The sequence below is a fragment of the Peromyscus maniculatus genome, chromosome 2, assembly GCF_049852395.1.
Source record: "Peromyscus maniculatus bairdii isolate BWxNUB_F1_BW_parent chromosome 2, HU_Pman_BW_mat_3.1, whole genome shotgun sequence".
In the NCBI taxonomy this organism is placed as follows: Eukaryota; Metazoa; Chordata; class Mammalia; order Rodentia; family Cricetidae; genus Peromyscus; species Peromyscus maniculatus.
In genome coordinates, this window is record NC_134853.1 from 96,728,782 (window position 1) to 96,752,480 (window position 23,699).

General features: G+C 40.3%; 1 long non-coding RNA gene across 1 annotated transcript; it reads left to right on the plus strand.

Moving 5' to 3' along the window:
* Positions 1-7,284: 7,284 nt before the first annotated feature.
* LOC143271661 (uncharacterized) lies at positions 7,285-23,011 on the plus strand. Its single transcript, XR_013048867.1, has 5 exons — positions 7,285-7,359; positions 10,799-10,876; positions 11,393-11,468; positions 20,822-20,925; positions 22,785-23,011. It is a non-coding gene; the product is annotated as an uncharacterized LOC143271661 (long non-coding RNA).
* The last annotated feature ends 688 nt before the right edge of the window (positions 23,012-23,699 follow it).

Consider the following 23,699-nt stretch of genomic DNA (forward strand, 5'->3'; position numbering starts at 1 on the left):
AAGCCATTTGGTCATTGCTCAAATCCAATATTGGCATTTAGAGTTACCTCTTCAGAGAAGGAGGGATGATAATAAGACAAGGTACAAATTGGCTAAGCAGATTGTGGTAAAAAGAACCCAAAGAAAAGTAAAGAGATTCTCTCCTTTGGAAGCCAGAAATGCCCCTGGTATAAGCAAGGACTCAGTGAAACCACCAAACTAGACCACTCTAGTTGGGGGACAAATGGCTGGGCTACCTCTGAGAATAGAGAACAGCTTGGTGAAAAAGCAAGAGCATTTTATATGTGAGTCATGGGCAGAGAGAGGGGAGCCCTTAGAGCTGATACAGGCTATTCAAATCAATCAGGAATTAAGTGAAAGAGAAACCCACTTTACAAGATCTACTTTCCTGGCAAATAGAAATCTTTCTCTCAAGATTTCTGAGAAATGCTGAGTTTAGACTTCTGTTTATTCAATAACAATCCTTCTGTTTACTCAGTCACAGGACTTTTGTTTAGGACTTTGTCATCAGCATTGCCATTTTGAGAACCTGTTTTGAACTTAACGTTGCAGTCCTTTGTTGATGATAATGGTTGACAGTATTCCCCTGGATACTTCCAGCTAATTGGGGCACTGATAAGCAAGGGATGGTTTTCTGGAACAATGGTTCAATCCAGGGGCTCAGGCCAGCAGGCAATGTTAGGAGATCTGAGGGGATTCTGTCCAAAAGCATCTGGTTTATTGGCCATTGGGTTGTTTCAATAATTCTCTCTTAACAGAAACTGAAGAGACAAGAGCAACTATTATTATAAGGATAGATAGCTGTAGCATGAATCTTAAAAGTTCTTATTAATAAAAACAAACCTGGAGCTGGGTATTGGGATAAATGCTGGAAGACAAAAGAAGCAGAACAAGCCACAGCTACCTCGCCTCACCATTTCCTCAGCTGATCCTGTTTCCTCAGACTGGAAACCTCTGAGTCCTTATCCAAATAAATCTCAGATGAACTACTTTTCGCAAGCCTGAAAGCTTAACCAGCCTAGTTCCTGGTTTTCATGCCTTATATACCTTTCTGCTTTCTTCCCTCACTTCCTGGGATTAAAGGCGTGTGTCAACATGCCTGGCTGTTTCCAATGTGGCCTTGAACTCACAGAGATTCAGACGGATTTCTGCCTCTGGAATGCTAGGATTAAAGGTGTGATTGCCACCTTTTTCGAGCCTCTGTATCTAGTGGCTGTTCTGTTCTCTGACCCAAGATAAGTTTATTAGGGTGCACAATATTTTGGGGAACACAATACCACCACAAATAACAGTGTGCTGGAGGCAAGTAGGAGACAGGACTGTGGTGATAGTTTGTCCCACAATATATTTTACACTCTAATAAACTTATCTGGGGTCAGAGAATAGAACAGCCACTAGATAGACATAGAGGCCAAAAAATGGTGGCACAGACACCTTTAATCCTAGCATTCCTGAAGCAGAGATCTGTCTGGATCTCTGAGTTCAAAGCCACACTAGAAACAGCCAGGCATGGTGACACATGACTTTAATCCAAGGAAGTGATGGCAGGAAGTAGAAAGGTATATAAGGCGTGAGGACCAGAAACTAGAGCTTTTGTTAAGTTTTTATGCTTATGCTTTTAGAAACAGTTCAGCTGAGCTTCATTCCAGATGAGGACTCAGAGGCTTCCAGTTTGAGGAAACAGGATTGGCTAAGAAGTTGGTGAGGTGAGATTAGCTGTGGCTTGTTCTGTTTCTCTGATTATTCAGCATTCACCCCAGTACCTGGCTCTGGGTTTGTTTTTTATTAATACGACCATTTAAGATTCATGTTACACGGGACCCCAGAGAAAACCATAGCTAGAATCCTTTATTGGAGTCATCTTCTAGAGGCTACAACGTATACCCAGTTTAAGTTTTAATTTTCTCTTCAAGTTTATTGGACTTGTTCACATAGTAGCAACATTGTTCCTTAAATAAGAGACAAATGCCCCCTTTTTCAGAGATTAACAAGTCCAGGTCTCACCAGTTTCATAGGTCCAACAAGGATAGAATGACAAGCTGGTTTGGGGGTAATTGCAGGGACAAGGTTGATTCCTGGATGCCAGAAGTGTGGAAATCTGCTGGGACTGATATAGACTATGGACAGAAGGCAAAGTTAAGAAGATTGGGGAGATCTTTTCCTTGGGTGTATATTTGAAACTTCCAGGCCTGCAGTGCAGTCTTGGTGGTTGGGAGGGTAGAACCCACTCTCAGGGATCGGCAGTAAGCAGGAGCGCTTAAGCTGTTCACTAACAGGAGTATTATCAGACAAGGGACAAAGAGCTCTTTTGAGTTGTGACAGATCTTAGCTGTGATTTTTCTGAAACTTATCATTTTTTAAAGTTGACATAAAGAGATGACGATTTTAGATATATCAGCAGGACCATTGTTTGATTTAATTTGTACTGAAATCCTCATTGTATAAAAAGCAGTTGTTAATCTGTAAGCAGTTTGAACAGACTCTTGCTTTTGAGACATAGCAAAAATAAAGCCTAAAAAATGACCAATATAAACATGGACAAGTTTAAAACTAACAAAGGTAATTTAGTTTTTCAGCCTGTGACTATATAGTTTTGATTATTTTTACATTTGTTTTAGTAGACCAAAGAAGATTACTCACTTATGACACCTCCATTGATTTAAATGGAGGTTTAACATTTATGTGTTAAAATTTGAACTTGGAAACTTCAATAATAAATTATCCTCATCTTTAAGTCTCATTTTTTCAAATACCTTAAATCACTTGCTTACTCCTTTCTGGAAACATCCAATCATTTGCCATGAGTCATAAATGCTTGATTATTTAGAGCAGGCATTGAAAAGGCAAGTCCTTTTAAGACCACCATTGGTGCCCAAAGGAACAGTGAAGAGCAATTACTAAGTCAGTAACAACAGCATGTTAGTTTGAGTTTGAATTTTTCATTGAAACCTGTCCTGTTAGCACTAGAAAAAAGCAAGGCCTGACTTTTGGACTTGAAACATTAAGGGTGGCAGGTAACTGAGCCTGAGTTTTGAATGTTTTTATTTAAGAGACTAGGGTGATTTAAAGTTTCCTGTCAAGGTCTCAAATTTGTATGATTAGCAAGCAACACGTCTATCTTTTGTACCCAAAGTTATCGTAAAGCCAGGATGTTTTTAAAGTGAAACCAGACTTTTTAACTTCTACCAGGTAGAGCATCAAGAAGATTCTATCTGTCAAAGCATCTCTTCAATTTCTTCCAAAGGACTGGCATAATTTATTTACTTCACAGAAAATAGGAAAATAGACTCAATTTGTATTTAAAAGAGAGCTACCAGAGAGTGTTAGTCCTCCAAGGCTAGGAGAAGGAAAATTCAGGAAAGAATTGGATGAATAGAAAAAGAAAAACATAATTTGACTATGATATCCCTGCCTAATAACACAGTTGGGCAAATTATATATAATAAGGAAGGAGTGAGTGATCATTTGGCCCCAAAGAGAACAGAGAAGAGGATCTGTAGCCCTGGGCTGGTGGGACTGGCCATCAACACGCATACCAAAGATCCATAAACAGTAAGTTTTACCAGAGTGAGTGGGAACTATGTACCATGTGGTCTCCATATCAATTAAGAGTGACAAAGACATGCCTGGTATCTGGACAGTGACTCTGGGCTTTTCATGAATCTGATGGCTTTGTTAGAGTCTGAAGTCACAAGGCAGCCTCTGTCTTTGGCCACCTGGCCTAGAAAATGCAAAAGGTTTTTTTTTGTGGAGGAGGAACTTGGGGGACTAAACTATCATGGTGAAGCAAAAATTAACAGTTGAACCTCGATGTCCTAACTATCCACAGTTTAGACAGCAGTGGGCAGGGTAAAAGGTAGTTCTTTGCTGAATGATTGACGTCACCACATTTGAAGCAGGCTCCATGTAGAGTTCACTGGTGCTCCATGTCTTTTGACGTAGCCTCAGGGATACTGTTAGAATCTAGTATTTTTGTCTATCACGGGAAGACCTTTCCATTCTTTTCTCTTCCTCCCTTCCACTAAACACCTTAAATATCATATTCAGCAGATCTCATTGAGGGGTTTGAGGGCCATTATCTAGTTTCTTAAATTCTTTTTAATTTTAACCCAAAATATCTTAAGCTTGGTGTTCCCTCCTTAGTTTATACCAATATATTTTCCTAAATAAGTGTCCAATCTAAGTTACATATACAGTATGCTGTAGCAAATTAAGATTATTTCTACACATATTTTTAATTATCAATCATTTTTGTTATACATTTCCAGCTACTTTTTTCTCTGTTTGGGATTTTGGAGATTTTTTTTTTAGACTGCACACGCTCAATAGTCTTACAAATCCTGAGATAAGAAAGTTTACATTTCAACAAATGCTTCACTGATATCCATGACCTTCAATGGGACAGCTCTTTCTTTTTTACTTTTTTTCTTTTCTTTCTTTCTTTTGTTTGTTGTTGTTTTTGTTTTTGTTTTGTTTTGTTTTGTTTTGGCAAGATTTCTCTTTTTAGAGAACTCACTCTGTAGACCATGCTAGCCTCAAATTCAGAGATCCTCCTGCCTCTGGCTCCCAAGTGCTGGGTTTAAAGGTATGTGCTACTAATTCCCAGCAAGGGACATATTTTCTTAAACCATACACAGTGATATTACAGGTCCTTAGAAGAAGTTAAGTTTACATTTCAGTATAAGCTTTAAAATATTGTTGACCTTGAATGGGGCAACATTTTAGTAAAACAAAGCCAAGAAAAGAGGGAGGAGGCATTTAGAAAGCTAAACTAATCTGTGATTACATTTAGTCATTTTAATTTTATACCTAATTTCCTTCATTAAGAAAATTACCATGAGATAAATAATAGTAGCATCTATTGGAAATAATTTATTGTTAATCCCATCAGGCAAGAATAAGATGACTACAACAATTTTTAGCCAAATTTGAAGCAAGTTTGATTTTTATTGGGGTGCCCCCAAGAGCTGGCCAGTGACTGCCTCCTAAGTCTTGTTAAAGAGAACAGTCTTATGTCTCTTACTTAGGGTCCTCCTAAGGAGTAAAACTGAGTATTTACAAAGCAGGTTTATAAAAGACAGTGGAACAGTAAAGACATACAGAAAAAAATCTACAAAAGAAAAAGCGAAACAAAAAACAGCTATCAGCACGTGGTCCCTATGTGATTAGGGAAGGTTAGAGGGGTTTGGGTATTCCCCAAAACAAACAAAGGTCATGGGTTGGGGAAAGCCAGGTCCTAGGAAACAGATACAAAAACTTATTTTTAACAAAACAATGTAATGGCTCCTGCCTTCAGAATGGAGTCAGGCAGGTTCCTCATTACCTCTTAGCTTTTTCCACACACACACAGTCTTTTCCTGGGATATCCTGTTATTTACTTTCTCCTGTCACAGAAGAAGGAGCCACAGCCTGACCCAGGACAGAGGTTTTGGGGGAAACTCTTAGAGAAATGTGCTTGAGTCTAAAGTAGGCAGAATAAATCCCATCTCTAGAGCCAGTTTTTTTTTTTTTTTCAGTAGAGTAAAACAGCATGTGGCAATCTTCCAAATATCCATAGACAAAAGACATTTAAATCTCTGTAAGACCGAGTCAATGATCAAAGGAGGGAATGAGAGTGGAGAGGAAAGAGGAGTTAGAAGTAGGGCATTTCAGAACATTTGCTTGTGTGGTGGCCAAAGTAGTCACAACCTGTGAGAATTTGGAAATCAAATGTGCCGTTTTCTGGCCATTGAGAATGACTGACTGTCAAGCTTGTGTTGAGATCAAGCTGTTCTGCAATGAAAAATAAGGTGTGGCAGGAAAGAATTCACAGGAGCAGAGCAAAGAGGGAAATTTAGGAGAGATTTAGGAAGATAGTTCTTTCAAGTCTAGGTATTAAGGACTGTAAATAAGAGTCCTTGCCATAAGAATTCTAACAGCATAGGAATAGAGACACAGGGAGGGTGACACAGTAAGGCATGAGTACCAAGATCCACAGAACAGAGTCTTAGTCTCAGGGTACCTCTAGTAGGCTTTCTGTCCCCCCCCCCCAATTCTCCAATTACACAGTAAACAAGATCAAGTCAAATTGGAAAAGGGTAACAACAGGTATATTTCAGCCGAGCAACTCCCAGACAGGTTCTTTGGTCCCAAACATGTAGGCTAGAGAAAAGATGCTCCCCGAGGGAAATCAGGGAGATTTTATGGGTTATAGGTGAGGGGTGATGATGTGTCTACCACAAATTGAGTTTGTACCCAAGCATGGTAAAAAACTGAGTGCTTAGGTTGGGACTTTGGCAGGTGGCAACTTCAGGGGAGGAAGCTGCAGTAGCTGTCAAGAATGCCAGAACTGGGCTTTTTTTTTTTTTTTTTTTTTTTTTTTTTTGCACCTTTCCTTTGTTCAGAGACTCTGAGCAAGAGGGGTTTAGAGAGAAGGAAGAGAGAGACACAGACAGGAATGGGGCTTTCTAGATGGTGGAGAGGAGAGCTGGAGGTTCCCTCCGAACAATCTCCATGGACCAGAACTTGTCAGATAGATGCCCAGGATCACAGTGGAGAGGTATCCCATTCCATGTGATGGGGAAATCTAAGACTGGCATAGGAAGACTACCTGGCACACTGGTGTGATTTTCATTTAGAGAGTGAGAGAGACAGAACATGCAGTTCTGAGGGGACACTTACCCAAGTTGGCAAGAAGAGATTAGTGGGTAGAGCAGGTAGAGAAGTGACTGAAGAGACTGACTTTACATTTGGAGTCAAATATGGCGGTGGCAGAAGCCAACAGAGTCAAGGGATCCAATCTTAGGAGGGCCTAGTTTGGCAGCTTGGTTTGATTAGGAGGGACCAGGTTTTCAGGGTCGAAGCCTCCTTCTCAGGTTTTGGCACCAGATGTAAAAGAGAGTGCAGTGAAATTTATTGGAGAAACAAAGTGCTGGGCTGTGTAGACAACAGCAGCTTGTTGGGAAAGCAGAGGGATTGTAAAGGATAATCATCAGAGTGGAGTTCTCTGAGCTGGTGCTGGCTGATCGGATTAATCATGAATTAGATGTCTTTGCCTGAGGCGGTTGACTTGGGGGTGGAGTCAGATAAAGGAGGTAGTGGATTTCCTGGTAACAGAAACCTGCCTTGCCAGATTTCCAGGAAACATGGAGCCTAGGCTTTTGTTTATCCATTTGCAATCTTATTTATCTATTTACTGAAGTTTTTTTTTTATTGAAAATGAATTGTTCTCTCATACAATGCACCCTAACCAGTTACCCCTCCCTCCACTCCTCCTAACTTCCCCCAACCTCCTCTCTCTCCCCAGGTCCCACTTCAGAAAAGAGCAGGTTTCCAAGAGATGACAGCGAGACAGGACAAAATGAGATACAATAAAACAAGGTGAAAGCCCTTACATTGAGGCTAGACTGTGGTGATATATTGTGTACCCTCATAAACTTTGCCTGAAGATCAGAGAACAGAACAAGCCACTGGATTAAACATAGAGGCCAGACAGTGGTGACACACATCTTTAATCTTAGCACTCAGGAGGCAGAGATCCATATGTATCTGTGAGTTCAAAGCCACCCTGGACTACATGAGATTGACTCAGTATAGGAGAGAAACAGCCAGGCAGTGGTGGCACACATCTTTATTCCCAGTACTTGGGAATCACACACTTTTAATTCCAGCAAGAAAGGTATATAAGGCATGAGGAGACAAGAACTAACAGCTTTTTCAGGCTGAGGGGTCCTAGAGTTAAGACATGACTTGTTTCTTTGTCTTTCTGATTTTTTAGCATTTACCCCAATTTCTGGCTCCAGGTTTTTTATTAAAAGAGCATTTAAAGATTCATGTAACATTGGATAAGGCATAGGGAAAAAAAATAATTGTCAAGAGCAGGTCAAAAAGTCAAAAATATACCCCCTCCCACTGTTAGGAATCTCACATGAAGATCAAGCTAACAGTCACAATATATACCTAGAGGACCTGGTGCAAACCAATGAAGGCCTTGAGCTTGGTGTTTCTGTCTCTGTGAACCCATGTGAACCCTGCTTAGTTGATTCAGTGGGCCCTGTTCTCCTGGTGTCCTTCATCACCTCTGACTAACTCCTACAGTTTTTCTACCCCTCTTGGGGATTGCTCCCCAATCTCTCAGGGAAGGGACCCAACACAGACCTCCAGTTTAGACTCTCTCTCTGCATAATGTCTGGCTATGGGTCTCTGCACCTGCTTCCATTTGCTGCTGGAGGAAGCATCTCTGATGATGACTGCACAAACCTGGTCAGAGTACTAAGTGCTTTGAGCCTAACACTTGGTACTTGTAGGAGTACCATCCATGAAACCATCCTTGCCTGACGCCAAAGATGCAAACACTACTTTGGGAGCCCTGATCTCTGACTTAGTTCCTAAGCTAGATTCTAGAGCAGTTGGTGGGAGGTGGGGGCATGGCAGAGTGCTAAAATAGCAGTGGAGGATTGTTAAGAGAAAAATGCCTCCTGGTCAAGAGGATAGGATTTCTGACTGGATGCAGACCTAGCATTCCAATATGATCAGGGCAGTGTGCTGACCAAGGGGCCATTAGGAAGGCGGACTTATCTTAAACTGTGCAGATGTAATAATTAATTCTTCGTACTAGGAGCCTTACTCTGGTTTATTGGGTCAACTACTACTAAACAGCTACTCTCTCCCTATTGCAGTTTCTTACTCCAAGATTGGATAGGAAATAAGAGCCATAACCTAATGACTTTGAAAAAGGGATTACTCAGAAAAGTGGAGGGATTTATAAGAAATATTTAAAGATTATTATAATATATATATATGAATATTTTAAAAAGAGGGAGGATTTATAAGAAATGTCAAATATGGGTCTTTTCTATAAAACTTATGTTTAGGTGAAGGAACTAAAATATTTTTATCTCCCCCAAGTTGTAAGGCTGTTATGCAAATGTTTTAATCCCACAACATAGTAAAACCTTTTTTACACAAAGATGCCCTAGAGTGTTCCAGAAATGAGATGGACTGTACCAATAACCTTTTTCTTCTTAGGACAGTATGAACCCATTTCCCCTGTCTTCATTTCATGTGTGCCAATTCATTTCAGACTAGACAGTTGAATTAAGACCGTAAGGTTGTCCCCAGCCAATAGACAAAAGACAGTCACCACCTGAGCTAGAATAAAATGCAAGTGCACTTCCTGCCTCTATGTCTCCCTTCTTCTGAGCACCTCTTCTTGATTAGGAGTAAAGTTTGCCTTGTTCCAGACACTTCAATTGGAAGTGGTGGTCGCTTTGTAACTCTGCCTTTATTTCTAACAGTGACTGGCAGGCTTTGTAAGTGGGTAGGGCTGCTGATATATTTGTTGCCCTTGACAGCTTGCATATTACTTTCCCACACTGTAGAAAACTAGTCCTTGGGAAGGTAGCTTCCCAGGCAGTATGAGCTCAATTTCTCCAAGTCCTATATGGGTGAGGTCTTTTCCAGAGGGTAAGGAAGTTTCTTTTGGCCAAATGTTTGTCCCAGAGATGTGTTTGCAGGCAACCAAGAGCAATAGCAATACCCTGTATTGTTTCAGAGGGGAGGGTCTCCTGGAACCCCTGACTAAAACTCAAAGGGAAGTAGTCCCTACTTAGTTATTTTGTTGTTCTGTTTTTATTTTTGTTAGATAGGCTATAGCTCCTTAGGTATGCATTATCCCACCATGTGGAATAACAACATTAAAACTATCTATGCATGTGTGTAGTGGGGGGGACATATGTGTATATGCAAGTTTATAAAATAATACACTTCCCTGTGGATTTTCCTAATATCCTTAGTGTTATTTATTCCTCCTCTCTCCCAGTTGATCTGCCTTGTGTCTTCTCCACATCTCTAGTTAAATGCCCGCATTTCTGCTTTTCTACTTCACAGCACACCTGGCCTGCCTCCCCAAGCCCCTACACCAACAATTCTCTTCCACTTTCCTGTTTACTTTCCTGGCTTAGATGGTTGCTTCAAGCAATGCACAGAAACCTGACTCTAGCATCCATACCTAAGAGAAAACATAAGGGGCTTATTTATAGGTTTCTGAAAAACTTCTTGGCTGATTTATACAGTGACTGACCCAGTTTACACCCCCACCAACAGTGAATAAGGATTTCCTTTCTCTGTTTCCTGGCCAGTATTTGTAGTCCTTTGCCTTTTTGATGACTTGAATGAGACAGAATCTCAAAGTAGTGTTAATTTGTACTTCTCTGATCTATAAAAATGATGTACAATTTAAATAAATATTTATTGACCACTTTATTTCTTCTTGTAAGAACTCTCTGTGCAGTTAATCTTTCATTTTTGACTGGGTTGTTTTCCTTTCTTTCTTTCTTTTTTTTTTTTTAAAGCTTTGTATATATACTAGCTATAAAGCCTCTATCAGACAAAAGTGGCAAACATTTTCTCCCTTTCTATAGCCTGTCTCTTGACTCAATTAATTATTTTCTTTGCTTATAGAAGCTGTTTAATTTTTCAGGATCCCAATTGTTGATTGCTTACTTTATTTTCTGAGCAACTGATGTCTCCAGAAAGTTCTCACCTATGGCTATAATTTCAAGTTTTTTTTTTTAATTTTTATTATAGCAATTTCAGAGGTTCATATCCTACTTCCTACTCGGTAAATGATAAAGATCTGGTTTCCTTTTATTATAAGTAGATATCATATTTTACCAGGACCATTTGTTAATGAGGTTGTCTTTCCTCTAATGTGTATTTTGGGAATCAGTTTCAAAAATAAAAATCAGGTTGCTGTAACTGTGTGAGTTTAGATCTGGTTTTTCTATTTTATTCCATTAATCAAGATGTCTGTTTTTAGCATCAGTACTGGAAGAAAAATGAGGAAGAGAAGCAGGAAGACTCAATCTCAACAGGCTGAGACTGCTTCAGTGGAACAGTGAGGGGCCCCATCCTTTCTGTGGGATAAAGGTTGAGCACATGTAGAGGGGTTGGGAGACATGCATATATATATATATATATATATATATATATATATATATATATATATATATATATGGGTAGCTAATAGCAAGTTACAGGTGTGTGCATGTGCATGTGCATGTGCGTGTGTGTGTGCATGTGTTTGTGTGTGTGTGTGGTTTGACTGGGCTAAGGTGGGCTGTCTTTGATACCCAAGCATATTAATAGTTTCTGCAAGTGGAGCAGAATGGTCAGACTAGGGCTAAGCAATTCTTTATGGCCAGGGGCTATTGCCTAGTACAGCCTAACTTAATTCCTCATGACCTGAGGCTGTCACCCAACAAGTGCCATGTTACTTGTTTTTATATGGCTTTCAGAGAAATCAGTGACATGACCAGCCATTTTATGTGCTGGGGGGAGGGGGAGGCAGTATTTCTTTTCCTATCCAAAGTACTTTGCAATTATAAAAAAAATTGATTTTGTTTTTATATAGATTTCTGTGAAGAATGGAGTTGGAAAAGTTGGGATTGGATGTCTATACAAGGCAAACTTTACTCTTGATCAAATAGGTATGCTTGGAAGAACACACACCAAGAACAAGCACACACACTTTTAACTCAAATGATAGCTATATCTTTTTCCCTTTGGCTGGGGACCACACTCACAATCTTATACAATTTTCTAGTCTGAAAAAAAATTGTCATACAGGAAATGAAGAAGGAAAGGGTGAGAGGTCATTGCTTCAGGGCATCACATTCCTAGAATTGAGCAGACTGACCTGGCCCCATTGGAATGTTAGTCTCGACCCAGGCCAGAGGTTCTGTTCTCTTAACCAGGAGTTTTCTTTTAACAGGTCTTCATAGATACATTTTTGTAACACAGATCTTAAAAGATCTTATAATAAAAAACTCAGAGAAGCAGAACAGCCAGCCACTAGCTTACCTCTACAAAATCCTCAACCTCAAGAGAGTGAGTTCCTATTTCCCCACACCTTATGTACCTTCCTGTGTCCTGCCATATTATTTCCTGGGATTAAAGTAGTATGTCACCACTGCCTGGTTCTGTTTCTGTTATGTAGCACAATGTGGCCTTGAACTCACAGAGGAGATCCAGATGGATCTCTGTCTCCCGAGTGATAGGATTAAAGATGTGTGCCGCCACTGCCTGACCTCTATGTCTAATTTAGTGGCTGGATCTGTCCTCTGATACCCAGGTAAGCTTTACTGGGGTTCACAATACATCACCACACATTCTGCCTCCCTAAAGACCTTAAGATCATTTAGAAACCAGATCAGATGTCAGAGCTTCAGAACACTTTTGGATCCTCAGCCTGAGTAAAGATGAAAGTGCCAAGAAAGCCAAGGACATTTCTAGCTTTTAGTCATGAATGAAACCAGTTGCTTTTCTTTTACCCTATACTATATAGTCAATATCTACACCACAGCAACAGTCCAGTAAGTTATCCCCACTGTTACAACGGTGGCATTTCTGTTTCAGGGGTAACCAATAACTATGGAATTGAATAAAGCCAGATAAATTGACAGGAACACATGCCTAATATTGTAAACATAGTCAAGGAACCCATGACTGGTGAGGTCATAGGTCCTAAGGAAGAAGCCACTACTAACATATTACTAAAGAATTGTATTTTCCAACTACCTACTAACTACTTATCATTGTATTTATAGATAATTATCACTTGCACCTCTTATCAAGGAAGCTTCTTTTTTCATCAAAGACTATTAGAGAGATCCAAGTTATCTTAGTTAGAGTTTCTAGTGCTTCAACAAAACACCATGACCAAAAAGTAAGTTGGGAAGGAAAGGATGTATTTGGCTTTTACTTCCACATTGCTGTCCATCACTGAAGAAAATCAAGACAGGAACTCAAATGGAGCGGGAACCTGGAGGCAGGAGCTGATACAGAGGCCATGGCCATGGAGGGTGTAGCTGAAGGTTTTCTGGTCCCACTTGGCTCCCACAGCCCTGCGGTAGCTGCTCAGACAGAAATGAACACAGAGACTTATATTAATTATGAACTGTGTGGCCTAATGGCTCAGGATTCTTGCTAGCTAGCTCTTACATCTTAAATTATCCCATTTTTATTTTTAAAGAGATTTTCTATTCATTTTACATATCAACCACAGATTCCCCTGTCCTCCATATTCCCACCCCTAGCCTTCCCTCCCAACCCACCCCCCCCATTCCCACCTCCTTTAAGGCAAGGTCTCCCATGGGGAGTCAGCAGAGCCTGGTACACTCAGGTGAGGCAGGTCCAAGCCCCTCCTTCCTGTACCAAGGCTGTGCAAAGTGTCTTACCATAGGCACTAGGCTCCAAAAAGCCTAGGGAGGTTCCCAAGAATCCACAAAGATGACTCCACCAGAGACTACTGGCAATGGTCGAGAGGTTGCTTAAGCTGACCTACTCTGGTGATGTTCCCTACTCTACTCTCGGGTGGCTGAATACCCTAACTGTCATCATAAAACCCTCATCCAGTGACTGATGGAAGCAGATACAGAGATCCACTGCTGGGTCACAGGTGGAGCTCCAGGAGTCCAATGAATGAGAGAGAGGAGGGATTCTACAAGCAAGAGATATCGAGACAATGATTGGAATTAACCCATTTCTAAAAAACTATACTTTGCCACGTGGCTCATGGCTTACTGGTAACTTTACATCTTGCTTTTCCCTGGTGGTGGCTGGCAGCGTCTCCCAGCTCTGCCTTTCTCCTTCCTCTCTCTCTCTCTAGTTAGAATGTCCCGCCTAATCTTATTCTACCTCACCATTGGCCAAACAGCTTTATTTATCAACCAATCAGAGCAACACATTTTCACAGCATACAGAATGACATCAGCCATCAGGAGGACAGCTGCTTATTGGCTTGCTTCCCCTGGCTTGCTCATCCTGCTTTCTTATAGAACCCAGGACTACCATCCCAGGGATGGCACCACCCCAAATGGGCTTGGCCTTCCCCATTGATCATTAATTGAGAAAATGCCTTATAGCTGGATCTCCTGGAGGCATTTCCTTAACTGAGGCTTCTTCCTTTCTGATGACTCTAGCTTGTATCAAGTTGACACACAAAACCAGCCAGTACACATATCTAGCCAAAATGAGAACAAATGACTGTGAATGACGAGACACAAATGGGACATCGGCAATACAACTCCTACACCCAGAGCTCAAGAAACATCAAGGAAGATGTGGTGGAAACACATAAGAACCTGAGAAGAAGAGCAAGTGCTGTGTAATAGTTTTCTTCTGGGCAACAGGTATTTTGGTCCCATGAACTTTCAACTATACAGCTGCTGGCAGAAGACCTGAAAAGGCATCAGTGAACAGGTCAACATGGATGGAGAAAAATTTCACAAGGCTCCACTCCTAAATAAAGATCTACAGGCAGCCAATGGTTGCTAAGAGAGGGAGAACCAGTTTTTTATTGTTTTTTTGTTGTTAATTGTTGTTTTTCAAGGACAAAAGCCCAGTCCTGAGTCAGTATACAAACACACACACACACACACACACACACACACACACACACACACACCCCACAAGAAACTAAAGGCAGAAGAAAAGATCATGAATTCCAGAGAGGCTGATGGGGGGTGGGGGCACATAAGAAGAGCTTGAGTGGGAGGCAGAAGTGGAAAGGATGTAAATACAGATTACTCCTGCATGAAATCTTCATATAAAAAAAAAGCTTAGTTTCAGCCGGGCGGTGGTGGCGCACGCCTTTAATCCCAGCACTCGGGAGGCAGAGGCAGGCGGATCTCTGTGAGTTCGAGGCCAGCCTGGACTACCAAGTGAGTCCCAGGAAAGGCGCAAAGCTACACAGAGAAACCCTGTCTCGAAAAACCAAAAAAAAAAAAAAAAAAAAAAAAAAAAAAAAAAAAAAGCTTAGTTTCAAAACACAAAAGCTAATACTAGAATTACTGTATGGCCCAGCTCTATCACTCCTGTGCATATACCCAAAGGACTTTATATCCTACCATAGAGATACATGCACATACATATTCATCGCTGCTGTATTCATATTTCTAGGAATGGAAAGAACCTCATGTCCTTCAACAAATAAAAAGATGGTGAAAATGTATTTCATTTACATAGGGAAATTTTATTCAGCCACATAGAAAAATGAAATTATAAACTTTTCCTGAACTGAAAATATTTTAAGTAATATAACCTATTGGGGAAAATTATAAAGGCCACTCCACGTAGTTAAAAGGAAGATTTATTTAGTGGATGACTTACAAATGAAAGAATGGATAGGTCGCGGGGGTCTGGGGAAGGCGTATAGCAATCCAGCGGTGTTCTCTGGAGCTCTGCACAATCAATCTCCACCATCCAGGGTCCAGACGCAGAGAGCGCGCCCAGAGCGAGCTCTTGCCCATCCAGCTCCTAGGTTTCCAGCACCTCCCCTCGCCCCGCCTCGTAGGCATGACAGTTGCCAGAGTCTCAATGGGGGTTGGAGCTTCCAGATCCAAGCTGGAATGGCTACCCACTACAATAACCCAGGTACAGTAAAGAAAACCACCTGTTTGTTACATTATTGAGATCCTAGCACCTAATTTCTAATTGTGTATATTATGTGGGAGTGAGTACATATAGAGGTCAGGAAACTAGAAAGGGACCACCGAGAAGAGCAAAGAAACTTTAAATTAGGGTGAAGACAGGCATTAACACTCATGTGGAAATGGAAGGGCCAATACTGGAGGTAGAAGTTTTAAGTGGGAATGGTGGGCATAGAGATAGGGGAGAATAATAAATGTGGGAGGTTAACCCAAACTAAGTGTGTACAAAAAGGTTACAAGAACAACTTACACTTCCTATGCCAATTAAAACGTAAAATTTAAAGAAAATAAAACTACTATTAGGGATGACAGGGTCTGGATATCTTTGTTGGTATTGTCAGACCATTCCATGATATTCTGGAATACATTGAATTATATACAGTTAATCAGCAAAATAAACTTCTCTCTACCATGAAACATGATCATTTGAAGTATATATTAAGCTTTATCTAATAATGCATGCAATGTTTAAAAGAAATATAATGTTCCAACTGGAGTTTTCCCTATAAATGAAAATTCAATATCAGAATGCACTACCTTCATTTAGAAAGGTTGGATAAATTCCTCAAATATTAAGGTAATTTGAGGATTGCTTGACCACCTATTGAATGCATTATTGAGAATGTCATTTACTTTTCTAAGCCTTACTGTGCTGATGCATAAAATGGAAATATAAGTAGTACCTACACTGGAATATAATCATGATTGAACTTTTAAGACACCTAGTGTTGGTAAGTTCAAATGGTTTTGTTATTTTTTAATTTATAGTCTGAATATAAATTATAGTAAAATTAATGCATATGTGGATAGAGAACACATGAATACATATATATGCCCATATAATACCTATGTACACATATATACATGTGCCTAATGATTAAAATGAAATATCTTTACTGTTGCTTCTGTTAATTAATGATTACAATAATATTCAAATGGTTTGGAAGAAGTAACTCATGGAAGTCTGAATAGGTACCAGAGACAGATAAGAAAACAATTCTCTTTCCAGAAGACAGTAAACAACTGCTATGCTCCCATTTTGGATTGACAAATCAAAGAAACCTCTTGAGATTTCAGCGTAAATACTAACAAGCATGCACAGAGAAGTGCAAAGGTTCCTCTTTTAAGAGTGAAACCTGCTTTGGTCCCACCTACTTTACCAGACCCTGTTTTCTTATAACTGCACAATTTCCACAGCACTGTTTGAGGATTCTTGCTTAAGTCTTTCTGGAATGCTGTGCTGTGTCTGTGGCCCATGGATTAAATAGAAAATTATGATTTAGAAACTGTGAGAAAGCCATGCATTGGAAGCCTGGATGACATCAGAGGTTTTTAAATATTACATCTAACATTTCATTATCAGAGCTAAAGAACTTTTCCCTGGTCTCATTTCTCACAATTTCCTCTCATAGACTTCTTCTATTCCTCTATTCCATGTTCTAGTCATGAGTTTGTGCTCCCATACTTTTCTTATTTAAAATCTTCAGGAACTATTATTAACAACTAGAAAATATGTAGAATAGTGAGAGATAGTGGAGAACTCAGTTCTAAATGGATTATCAACCCTCCCCTCAAAGTTTAGAGACCTGTGTGGAAGAGCAGACAGAAAGATTGTAAGAGCCAGTAGGGATGGATGATGCTAAGCAAACTTCCAGACACTATATATAGGACTGATGCCCATATGATCTCACAGAGACTTTGGCAGCATGCACAGAGACTGCACAGGTTCAAGCCAGACAGGGTGCAAATGCTGAGAGAGAGAAGTGGAAATGGGTTTCCACATCTAGCCCAGAGCTATCTGCAATTGGTACCCTCTTACAAAGGGAAAATTAGTCTTCTCTAATGGAGTCTTACTACATACATTAACCACACTTAAGGACCCCATTCCCGGAAGTAGATGGCCAAAACAAAATGAATTTAATAATATTTTTTTCAGATTTTTATCTCATATAGCTTTATTTGACTGTTCCTTTTTTCTATTGCTTGTATATTTTGGTTTTTGATTTTGTGTTTTTATAGTGTGTGTGTGTGTGTGTGTGTGTGTGTGTGTGTGTGTGTTTGTTTGTGTGTGTTGAGCTTTATTAGTTTGCTTTTTTAAAGACAGAGAAAGAAATGGTGTGAGTTAGTGGATGGTGAGGTGGGGATAACCTGGGAAGAGTTGGGAGAGGAGAAAATAATATATTCTATAAATTTCTTTTAACAAGAAGTGTATGGTTAAACAACAACAAAAATCCACAGGAACTGACTGAAGGAACTTCAAATATTAAGAACTATTTGAAGAAGGCTGGTGAAGGATTCAAGTCTACAATTAGTGCTTATGTAAATAGGAAAGGCAAAAACAGCTACTTGGCTATTTTTCTTAGGATCTCTACCTATGAGCATAATTCCTGGTTTGCTGTAGTGAGTACCTACCACTACAGCATCTGATATGTTAGATGTTATATAGGAATTTAAGACTTATGTTGAAGTGCAAAAAAAAAATCTTTGAAATGAGAATGTATCATAGCAATATATATCTTGCACATTAGGTATATGACAAACACTATAGAACTAAAGCGCATATAATTATCCCAGTGAGTTTTGCCTCAGCCTTTCACATGAGTCTTAGATTCCTCATCTGTGGAATTTTTCACAGATTGTGGCTATTCAATACTTGAAGGGGAGAAGAACAATCTTTGCTCTCTCGCTGCATGCTGACAGATGAAAAGGGACAAATTGGCTCTGTCACTTTTCCCCACCACGATGTATTTAAGGCTGCATGGTTGACATTCCTCTGGGAGTCTGTGTCCAGACAGGAGTGGAACCAGTTGTGGGGAAGTCAGCAAATGTCAGCAGCAAGGAAGGAGGGAGAATGCGAACATGTAGCATGTTTCTTCTCCCCGGGGGAAAGGTCTTTGAGGAGTGGAACAATGTGGAAGGGCTGGGTACACCGTGCTGGAACTTAGCAGAGAGCTGAGGTCCCAGCAGGAAGCAGAGGCAGAAAGCCAGGCCAGGTGGACCAGGCTCAGAAGGCAGAGGGAAAATAGGACTACCATTTGGTGAGGCCCCAGGTGCCTAGAACTCACACCAGGCCTACCAGATTCTGTATTTATGGTGAAACAGTTATTTTCTGGCTCCTGCGAGTAAAGTCGCAACACCTCACATTCTGGCTGCCCCACTTCTGCAAGGAAGTTGTTGGCATTATTTTCTGCTGGAGGAAAAGCACTGCTGGAAAGGGACAGAGAAACAGTTCTGTGAGCACAAAAAAAAAAAAAAAAGAAAAAGAAAAAGAAAAAGAAAGAAGAGAAAGAAAGAAAAAAAAAGCGTGTCCTTCTGCCGTCTGAGCATCTGAAGCAATATCAGTCACACTGACCTGAGGGCAGGTCTGTGGCCAGAGAGACAGGAAAATGAAATAGGAGGTGACTGCACACAGGATAAATGCAAGAGTAGGCTGGGGACTAATGTCCCACTCTGTGCAGATACTTAAAAATCAAGGAAAATGTAGAGCGATGTGTTTTCTTAAAAATACTGTTTCCAACGAGGTATGTCCATGATACCTAGAAGAATAGGGTGGCAAATCTTGAATTAGTTTAATGAAGTCTGAAATCTGGTTCAATACAGGTAGTCCAAGTACACATGTTTATAAACAGAAATACAGGGAGAGGTTTGAACTTCTTTATCAGCATCACTTCAACTCTCAGTCACAACAAAGAGCCCCTCCAGAAAGTTTTTGTTGTTCTGTGGCTGCATCTCTTGGTTTTCTATTGTTGGAATAAAGACCACAAGGAAAAGCTACTGGGAGAGGAAAGGTTTATTTTGCTTAGATGTCCTAATCAGTCCAAGGCAGAGACTTAAGTAGAAGAACTTGGAGGCAGCAACTGAAGCAATGGCCATGGGCTATAATAACTGGTGCCTGAAAGAAAACAAGCTTTTTTCTTCTTACAGCATAAGAGACCAACATTTAAGATCAAGAATTCTGCCTACTGACTTGCACTCGGTGACTTTCTCACTCTACGTTCTTATATCCCCAGAAACCACTAGGGGTGGCACCACCAGCAGTGGGTTGAGCACTCCAACAATCTTTAATGAAGAAAATGCCCTACAGACCTGCCTACAGGCCAATCTGATGGAGGCGTTTTCTCAGTTGAGGTTTCCTGCTCCCAAAATGACTCTGGCTTGTATTAGGTTGACAAAAAGAAATTAACTAACTGTAACTAACTAACTGACTACTCAGCACAGTGGTCAAACATGATGGAAGATTAGATATCTTCTCAGTTGGCTTAGATGTTGGGAATCCAAACTAGATCTGCAGTTTGCACATGTCAGTTCTGTACATTCCCAGCAAGACATGTGGAAAATCTTCTCAAGTCAGAAACAAATTTAATGACACATATACAAATTTAATTAGCACATACATAAGGGTGTCATTGGGACTTGTGCTTTATTTGGCTCCCAATTGTTAGAAGATATGCATAATGGTGGCCAACTCTGATACTCAGGCTGCTTTGTCTAGGGGTTGACAAAAAGGGAACAAGGCAATAAGGAATATGGGAGCCTATATTAACTTTTCCAGTAACTTAAAAACATTGTTTGAAACTTTATTTTTTTAATATTTGTGTCTGGATATTTTATCTGCATGTATTGTTGTATACCACAGGTGTATATGGTACCCATGGAGGCCACAGAAAGGTGTCAGATCCCCAGGACTGGCATTATATATAGTTGTGAACCACAATTTGGGGGCTGGAAATTGAACCTAGGTTCTGTGGTGGTAATCTAATTGTACTGAAATATTATTTTGATTGTATGTTAATAAATAAAGTTGTCTGGGGGTCAGAGCTATTAGAGCCATAGCAAGAGTGTGGCGGTGGTGGCACACGCCTTTAATCCCATAAGATCTCTGTGTGTTCAGGGATACAGTCAGCATTGGAGACATATGCCTTTAAGACCTAGGGGGCTGTACATTCAGACAGTGACGAGGCAGTCATGTGTTTGGGTTTACAACCAATGAGAAGGCAGAACAACATACTATAAAAAAACCGAACCGACAGGAAGTAGGTCTCTTTTCGCGAAGCTGGGACAGCAGGAGGAAGGGTGAGATTTTAGCTCTGAGCTCTGACTTCTCAGCTCTCTCTTTTACATTGTTTCTGTGTTTCTTATTTAATAAGACGGTTGGTTACATCTACAAGGTTCTTTGACAAAGCCCCTAGTACTCTTAACCAACTAGCACTCTGAGCCTTCTCAACAGCCTCCAGTTACTTTTGAAAGCATCACAGTGGAGAAAACCTGATCTTAACAATGAGATAGTTTGTTCCTGAACAAGATGAAAGAGGTACTCCTCTATTTTATTCTCTTTCTCTCTTATTTTTCAGCTAGGGCTATAATAACCAGTGCTTGAAAGAAAACATGCATTTTTCTTCTTAGAGCATAAGAGACCAACATTTAAGATCAAGGTCCTAGCAGAACACAAATTCAGGTAAGAGCCTTCTACATAGCATGCAGAACCCTGTCTTATCACTGTGCCCCTGGCAACCATTTCTGAGTATGGAAGATGGAACTCTGGTGTCACATTGGTCAAGGTCATATTGGCCTAGGCTTCCACTCTCTTGGTTTCCTTTAATTTTCATTGCTCTCTAATTTCCAAAAACAGATTTTAAGGGTTAGATCTTCAACACAGGAAGTTTAGGGAGACAAAAGTCAGTGCTTTACAGATTTGAGGTTTGCAGAAGTAATCAAGAAAAGACAGCTATGGAAACTAAAACTTAAGTAGAATTATTAAAAAACCCTCTTGGACTGAAACTTGAAGAGTGAAGATAATAATGGCTTATGTTTACATTTGTGACTTCCCTCAGAACATTTTTATACAGACCTCATAAAAGGATTGATGTTAGATTTAGGAAGTGGGAGGGATAAGAGGAGAGGAGAAGGGAGAGAAGAAAGATGGGGAAATGAAGGGTTGCATGTAGGAAATATAAGAGGTTTGAGATGGGGGCAACAGGTTGGATATGATCTAAATATACTGCATTCATATATAAAATCACTAAAGAATAAACAAAATATAAAATAAATATTCACAGCAACCATAAGAAGTAAATTTGAAAGACCTTATTACCTATTTCCTGGCCAGAAACATGAAAGGATATTGAGACTGTGTATGGTGACTTAGGGTATTGGAGAAATTATTTTGGCCACTCCACGTAGTTAAAAGGGTATTTATTTAATGGCATAACTCACAAGTTAAGTAATAGGTAGGTCGCAGGGTCTGGGGATGGTGTATTTCAGTCCAGCGGTGTTCTCTGGAGCTCTGCTCAGTCAACCTCCACCGTTCAGCATCCCGGCACAGAGAGAGCACACAGAGAGAGCTCTGGCCCATCCAGCTCTCCGGTCTCCCAGCACCTCCCCTGGCCCCGCCTCGTAGGCGTGACAGTTGCCAGAGTCTCAATGGGGGTTGGGACTTCCAGATCCAAGCTGGAATGGCTACCCACTACATAGGGCTTTGAGGCCCTGGAGTGCTGAGCAGACTTCATATATAAAATCACTAAAGAATAAATAAAATATAAAATAAATATTCACAGCAACCACAAGAAGTGAATTTGAAAGACCTTATTACCAATTTCCTGACCAGAAACATGAAAGGATATTGTGACTGTGTATGGTGACTTCGGGCTTTGAGGCCCTGGAGTGCTGAGCAGACTACACTGGATACTTCCCATGGCTTCCACTCCAGCTTCTCTTTCCATTACAAACCACCAATATTGTACTTTTTAGATGCCCCACAATGATGCAATAGGCCATATATTTATGGTAATCCCAGATGCCAGCGGTTACTTAAGATGGGCAATATGAAGCCATTCCCCAAAGATTAAGGCTCTCTGTTACTTTTCATGCACTATAATTTAATTCTCAAAAGATTTTCTGGGAATTATTCCTCAGGCAAATGGGGAAAAATACCCAGGAGGCAGATAAAATCCTTAATGTCAGAGTTATTTTATTTTTTAATGAAAATAAACAAAGTTCAGACAGAATAAGAAACCTGAGCATTGAAAGTGAGAAAGATTTTTCCATGAAGCCTTCAGCTGAGCTGCATCCCACCAGAATGTATATGACAATGTCCTTGGTACAGCCTCTGGGATCTCAGAGGATACAAAACCTGATTTTTCTAAGTTCTTATCAGCATAATCAATCTGTTCTTTCCCTTCCTTTACTTCCTTGGTTATCAGTGAGCATTTGTGAATAAGCATTTATAGATCCTGGAAAAAGGAAAGAAGGGAAACATTTTGACTTAAATGAAATGTCCTCTGTTGGGAGCTTAATTATACTTCTGGTCCCCAGCAGGTGGTGCTATTGTGACCAGTGATGAAAACTGGGAAGATACTGCAAGTGGAGTACTAGTGTCTGTTTCTGAAGACCTCTGGGTGGCTCAATAGCTTCTTGACTGCCAGAACTGAAGAGCACCCTTGCCATGTGGTCTCTCCACAATGATATTCTGTAGAATCAAATGAGCCAAGCAACCATGTACTGATACTCAACGATTAGCTAAAATAAACCTTTCTTTCTTTGCATTGCTTGCTGTGGTACCTTAGTCATAGCTATACAAAAGCAGATAAATGTTTGTTTTTGCGATCTGGGGGGGCCCATCACCCAGCTCCCAAATAAATCATACACAGAAGCTTATTCTTAATTATAAATGCCTGGCCTTAGCTTGGCTTGTTTCTAGCCAGCTTTTCTTAACTTTAAATTATCCCATATATCTTGGGCCTCAGGCATTTTATCTTTCTCTATTCCTGTGTACCTTTTCTTTCCTTCTCACTCCATGTCAGTCTATGTAGCTGTGTGACTAGGTGGCTGGACCCTGAAGTCCTCCTCCTTCCTCTCTCATTCCTTCTTTGGCTACTTCTTCTCTCCTCCCAGATCTCTTCTTCTATGTATTCTCCCTGCCTGCCAGCCCCATCCATCCTTACTCTTGCCTCACTATTGACCATTCAGCTCTTTATTAGACTAACAGGTGTTTTAGACAGAAAAGTAACACAGATTCACAGAGTTAAACAAATGCAACATAAACAAAAGTAATACACATTAAAATAATATTCCCCAACAACAACAACAACAACAAATAAGCCAGTGGCTCTTGGGTTCCACTGGCAGCAGCAACAGCTTTCTTCTAACTTGAATGTTTAAGTGAGCCTTCATTACAACTCAGAGGATTCTGCTCCATAACAATGGACGGCTGCTATAATGGTTACTATGGAT